Source organism: Nicotiana sylvestris, chromosome 11, assembly GCF_000393655.2.
Source record: "Nicotiana sylvestris chromosome 11, ASM39365v2, whole genome shotgun sequence".
Classification (NCBI taxonomy): Eukaryota; Viridiplantae; Streptophyta; class Magnoliopsida; order Solanales; family Solanaceae; genus Nicotiana; species Nicotiana sylvestris.
This window is the reverse complement of record NC_091067.1, coordinates 124,532,448-124,539,496: the sequence shown is the minus strand read 5'-3', so window position 1 is coordinate 124,539,496 and position 7,049 is coordinate 124,532,448. Positions and strand designations below refer to the sequence as shown.

General features: G+C 40.5%; 1 non-coding gene across 1 annotated transcript; it reads left to right on the top strand.

The window, feature by feature from the left end:
• The first annotated feature begins 2,283 nt into the window (after nt 1-2,283).
• TRNAL-AAG (transfer RNA leucine (anticodon AAG)) lies at nt 2,284-2,364 on the top strand. The gene has a single exon. It is a non-coding gene; the product is annotated as a tRNA-Leu (tRNA).
• The last annotated feature ends 4,685 nt before the right edge of the window (nt 2,365-7,049 follow it).

Here is a 7,049-nt window from a genome sequence, read left to right as displayed (position 1 = left end):
GATATCAGTTTGAGACGAGTCTCCCTGTTGAAAAAGTTGAGGACGACCTCCCCGAACAAACTCGCACAAAATGAATCGCGTGTCCGTGGTAGCAATGGATCGTCAGAAAGCAGGGACTGACGCCCTTCGCCTGGAAGCCCCCGACCTGTCGTTACAAAGGGCCATACAGTTAGGCAGGGTCGCACGACCTATGAGTTAGTAAGGCAGAAATTTACCTGAAGAAACCCTGGGGCCATAACGTTGTATGAAGGCAGACCAAGTTCGAGTTTACTCCGCCTGGGGTAGCAGGTTAGAGACCCAATTCCTGAGACTCGCAATAGGGAGGGGCGGATGACCTATAGCTGCAGAACAACAAGTAACCAAAAGTTACGCTAATTAGAGGGGACAGAGGGGGGGGGGTACATAATGAACGACGATACTTGCGAGTTTTATTCCACCGCTCTGGAAATCAGGCAGGGTTAGAGGCGACGTGCTCGGTCTTGATGAAAAAGTACTTGTACCATAATTTACGGCTCGCCCGATCGTCTGTCCTGACCACCAGCCCTTTTGTACCACGAAGTCTCAAGTGCACCATGGTACCCCTAAGGAAACCAGGTGAAAATAAGTGCAAGAGATGATGAACAGAGACGTTGCATTCTGCCAATTCCGCGTACTTGGTCAGCACTAGAAGCACCTTGAGCGTGTACGGCGAAAGCTGAGCCGGGAAAACATGATAGAATCTGCAGAATTCGTCCTCTAGAGGGAAGAGAGGAAGGTTGTAGCCGATCACAAAGGGATATTCATAGAAGGCACAATACCCAGGCCTGTGAACGTCAACGTAATCCCCCTCCGCCAGAGTCATCTCTACGTGGACAAGGACATATTTTATACGGAGGACATCAAGGTGAGTCTGACTCATCTTAGAGAGTACGGGTTCGGAGTAAGGGGCGGGTCTTTGAGGAAGTCACTCCGAGATAGGGGATGCCTCGGTAGTAGCGCCTCCACTGTGAGAGGACTATCACCCTCTTCTATTTCCACCTCTCCACTGCCGGAAAGAGGTGCTGCATTCGATGGAGCGGCCTTATTAGTGCGACGAGACCTTGGCATGATTTTGTTTAAGAAGCGGTAGTTACACAAATAGAGTAAAAGAGAAGGAAATTTCCGGCCAAAAAAGGAAATAAAGAAATGTAAAAGCAGAAGAAGGAGACTGAAGAATTATCAAGAATGGCCAAAGTTTTTCAAAGGAATCGAACCCTTCACCTATTTATAGGGTTGGGTGGCGCCAGAATCGAGGAGGCAGGTTTCAAATCAGTGCGGGAAACCAAGCGCCAAACCGTCAATCTTTACCTCAGAAATCCGCGTAATGATGACGCATATAGAAGCTGACGTCACCCCGAGTAGCGTGTACTCTTCGATATTCCTCCCAATATGACAACCACCTCTCGCTGGCCACGTCATAATATCCCGACGAGTCAAATTCCTCCTAAGGGAGGCATCGAGTTCGCTCATCGAGGACGCATCCAGTTGCGACCTCGACGAGCGGAGGACTAATTGTATAGGTCCGAATTTGATCGACCACGACCTATGGTGGGTACGACAAACGACCAAAAACCTATGAGTCGACAAAGAGATACGACCCTGTGAAGGAAGGAGAGATACCACCGCGTCGGCAGTAAATTTGGCATGCTAGGTGACCTAGGGAATATTCATTAGATATTTCTTAATTTGTCATCCATACGATTATGGGAAAACCCCTCAGTATATAAGAAGGGTGAAAGTCTTGTAAAAAGGGGATGGGGGGAGAAAGAACCACTGGCCTTGAACTATTATCATCTCTCTACTATTATCATCTTTCTACTATTGTCATCCTAGAGTTTATTATCTTCGGCTACGATTTACCCCTTCATCCTTGATTGATTTGATTAAAAAGAGTTCGAAATCTTTTGAGTCAAACAGTACCGAAGTTATTATTTGTTTCCACTGTCTGATAGTAGTAGCATATCACTTAGATTAGTTAAGCTAGGAATATTTCGCATAGCCAGAATATCTTTACATTATGGTCTTACATCTTACCCATCCTCTTCTTAGTTTTGTCAATAACATCAATCTAAACTATGTCTATCCAAGTATTCTTGCGAAAGAGGATATTGAAATCGGACGTTATCTATATGTAGTAGCTTCTAACTCCGAAACTAAATGAAAGGTTATGGAACACATTATACGCATAGAATTGGTGATGCAGATAATGCGGTATCTGTTGGAATTATGTTAAGATAAGATTAAAGAACTATCATAGGCAAGAATGTTGAGATGGCCGAGTTGGTCTAAGGCGCCAGATTAAGGTTCTGGTCCGAAAGGGCGTGGGTTCAAATCCCACTCTCAACATTGCCAATTTTTTAAGTATTAGCGATGTCTTGTTCTTTTTCGGATTTCATTAATTAATGTTTAATTTGTCATACTATTTGACTATGGAATATGCCGCAGTGTCTCCGAATATCTTACTTGTCTTAATTCAATAAAGCATTCTTCCCTTTTTTGAAAAGTGGGATATCATATCATATTATACACACCATAAAATCATCAAGAATAACAATTCCAACATCTTATTTAGCATCTAACTAATATCTCGTCTTATTGAAATTAAAGAATTAACTGCAAATATCTATGCTATATTAAAAGCACGAAGGTCTTTAGCGAAATGTCGTTCGTTTTTTTTACCCTTTAAAAATATAGTTCATACTGGATAAAATAGTCATTTAGTTATTTTTCAAATATTATTTTTCAAATATTTAGAAATAGTTATTTGAATTAATTCCCTAATATTTAGGATTAGTCATTTAATTATTTTTTTTACCTTTTAGAACTTTGATTTTTCAATTCCTTTAGAAGTCCTTATTTTCAACTCCATTTAAATTTTACGAGTACCAAATTTCAAGTATTTTCAATTTATATTAGGGAAGTTTCGGCCACTTTATATTGTTTTTAGATTTAGGATCTTTTTTTTTTTTTGTAAATGAAATCGTCGTCACTTTCAGCTCCATTTAGTTTTAGGTGTAGGATAAAAAAGGTAATTATATTAAAACAGTAAAGGATTTCATATCAACAAAAAGGTATAAAACTCAAGCTATATAATTTTGGTTTTGGCATTCTACAAAATATTATGTATTAAAATACAAATACACATTCTAAAAACTCTATAATTAGATATAAATTATCTCAATATTTACAATTATTATAACCACTAACTCAACATCAAGTTCTAGAGGTACTTTTAAAATGACACTTAATAATTGCGTGTCAATTATACATTTAATATTTATATAATTTTAAAAGTTTATATTTATTGGTACGGGTTACACGCGCAAAGCGCGTACCCTAAAACTAGTATAAGTAAAATGAGAAGAAACAATATATTAGTACATTAAAGTCCCTTTTTACGAGAGTAAACACATTACTGAAATAAAAACAAATTACTGAAATAACTTGTTGCTTCTAAGACCTACGCCGAAATCATGTAAATTGGATTGATCATGTTGTAAAAGATATAAAAATGTGCATATCACCCCAGAACTTATTTACATATTATTGGCTCTGTATATCAAAGTTCTTATCTAAGGACTAATTTATTTTACAAAAGAAATTTAAAAGCAAATGAAAATAAAATATTAAAATTATTCTAGAAATTCTTCAAGAGCATTAATTGGCAGCTTTTGAATGTTTTCTAAGAGTAAGTTTGTAAAAAAAAAAATTATATTTGGATAGTTGTACATGCTAGATGTTCTTCGTGATTATCGTCATCTAATGCAAACCTAGCAGCCTTGGCTCGTAAGGCCCTCGATTCTTTATGGTACGATGGGAGTTTTCCATATTCTTTAAATAGTCGATATACTTATTCCCCCAGTCCCATTTTAAACTCGTTGAATTTATCTCGGCATGACCCTCTTCAACCACAGGCCTCAATAATTGGACAACATTCTCTGGGACGATGTCATCTTCTTCGATCAAGGATCCTAGATTAGCAAGTGCATCAGCCTCGCTATTTTGTTCTCAAGGCACATGATCTAGAGTCCACTCCTTGAAGCGGTGCAAAGTTACCTGTAGCTTATCCAAGTACCGTTGCATTCTATCTTCTCGAACCTCGAACCTCGAAGCTTTTATTTACTTGGTTTACCACCAATAGAGAATCGCACTTGGCCTCTATGACCTCTACTCCCAAGCTTATAGCCAACTCGAGTCCTGCAATCATGGCATCATACTCGGCCTCATTGTTAGTTAATCTTGGAGTTTTGACAGATTGCCTAATGGTATCACCTGTGGGCAGTTTTAAGACAATGTCGAGCCCAGACCCCTTCACATTCGAGGCACCGTCCGTGAAAAGGGTCCATACCCCCGATGTTGTACCCGACCATAGCAGGAATTCTTTCTCCACTTTGGGTTTGAGGGTCGGCGTAAAATCGGCCACGAAGTCAACTAGGATTTGAGACTTGATGGTCGTTCGGGGTTGATATTCGATACCGTACCTGCGAAGTTCTTTGGCCCATTTGGCAAATCGGCCCGATAACTCGGGCTTATGCAAAACATTTCGAAGGGGGTAGGTGGTTAATACACATATAGAATGACATTGAAAATATGATTTTAACTTTCGAGATGTGCTTAGCAATGCAAGTGCTAATTATTTTAAGTGAGGGTACCTAGTTTCAACATCTCCTAGAGTTTGACTTACGTAATAAATAGGAAATTACACCTTACTCTTCTTGAACCAGTACCCCACTTACCGCTATCTCGGACACTACCAAGTATAGATAAAGTTTTTCATCTACTTTCGGGGTGTGAAGCAAAGGCGGGCTAGACAGATATCGCATTAATTCTTCTAAGGATTGTTGACATTCAGGGGTCCATGCGAAGTTTTTTTTTCTTTTTGAGCAAGGAAAAGAACCGGTTACTTCGATCTGATGACCTCAAAATGAATCGACCCAAAGCAGTTATTCGACCGGTCATCCTTTGCATGTCCTTCACACTGTCCACGATTGTGATGTCCTCGATTGCCTTGATCTTATCGGGGTTAATTTTAGTGCCCCGATTCGACACCATAAAGCCAAGGAACTTACCCGAGCCGACTCCGAAGAAACATTTCTCCGAGTTAAGATTTATGTTGTATTTTTTTAAGATTTCAAATGTTTCTTGCAAATGAGTCAAATGGTCCTCTGTGCTCAAGGATTTAACCAACATATCATCAATGTAAACTTCCATTATTTTACTTATTTTTTCTTCAAACATTTTGTTAACTAGGCGTTGGCTTGTAGCTCCTGCATTTTTAGCCCAAAAAGGCATTACATTGTAACAATAAGTCCCAAATTTAGTAATAAACGAAGTCTTTTCCTGGTTCCCCGGGTTCATCTGAATCTAATTGTACACGGAGTAGGCGTCGAGAAAAGTTAGGATCTCGTGACCGGCTATGACATCAATTATACGATCGATGTTGGGTAGTGGGAAAGAATCTTTTGGTCATGCTTTGTTCAAGTCCTTATAGTCTACACACATTCTAAGTTTGTTTCCTTTTTTAGGAACTACAACTGCATTGGCTAACCACTCGGGGTACTTTACCTCCCGTATAGATCCTATTTTAAGAAGTTTGGCTACTTAATCCTTTATGAAAGCATGCTTTATCTCGGATTGAGGCCTCCTTTTTTGCTTCACCGGTTTGAACCTGGGATCGGTGCTTAGCCGATGCGTGGTGATTTACGGTGGAATCCCTATCATATCTAAATGGGACCAAGCAAAGCAATCCATATTATCAATAAGGAATTGAATGAGTTTTTTCCTAAGTTCGAGGGTCAATCCTGTTCCCAGGTATACCTTTTCTTGGGCATAGATTCGATCAAAATGACCTGCTCCAGCTCCTCGATAGTTGATTTGGTTGAATCAAATTCTTCGGGAACGATGAAGGTTCGGGGAGTAAAGAAATCCTCATCTTCGTCTTCAATTACCTGTTGCTCCAACTCCATCGAGGCTGGGGGCTATGATTGCTATTTGGCCGCATGCTTATCTTTGGTGCTCGATTTCTCCGAGGCCGAAGGCTCTGGTATCGGCACCACTTCCTCAATTGCAAATATCTCTTTGGCAGCATGTTGCTCTCCGTAGACTATTTTCACTCCTTCCTTTGTTGGAAATTTCATCATCTGGTGAAGAGTTGAAGGCACTGCCCTCATGTTGTGTATCCATGGTGTCCTGAGGAGTGCGTTATATCTCATGTCACCTTCGATGACATGGAATCTAGTGTCTTGTATGGTCCTGGCTATATTTACTGGCAAGATATTCGCTTCCTTTGTTGTTTCGCTTTCCATGTTGAAGACATTGAGGACGCGGGACACAGGTACAATCCGATCTTGTACGCCGAGTTGTTCCACGACCCTCGATCTGATTATGTTTGCTGAGTTACCTGGATCCACTAAAACACGTTTAACTTGAATTTTATTTAAAAGGATAGAGATTACCAGTGCATCATTGTGAGGTTGAGATATGCCCAATCACTTAGGAATTCTCGAAGGTGGCCCTAGTTGAACAAACGAGCCACTTCTTCCCTTAGTTGTCTATTTGTTTGGTGCCCATATGTGCCATGATACTTGCATATCAAGTTCGGTTTCTTTGAGAAGGATTGGTCTGTATAGGCCTGGGCCACTTGGTGTGTTTAATTCTCCTAATAGCTGAGATAATCCCGACATATCTATGCTGAAATTGTACTCTGATAATCGAGGAGCCTCGGCGGGATCGGTATGCTTATCGAATCCGCTCTTACTCATGAGTCCCTGAGAGTTTCAGCCTCGATTATTTGTCCGATCAAATCGAGGAGTGTTACGACCCAGGCCATTGCTTCTCCGATCGACATATGACTGATATCTTTCCTTGTTTGATCTCGATTCCCGGTCTGTGTCCCTCGGGGGCTCGGATGCAAATATGTTAGGATGAACTGAACCTGAGGGGGCTCCCAATTGGTCGTCCTCGACCCTAATTTTTCATTGGTAACGGTTGTGCACATCCGACCATGTCATAGCTGGATACTCGATCAAATT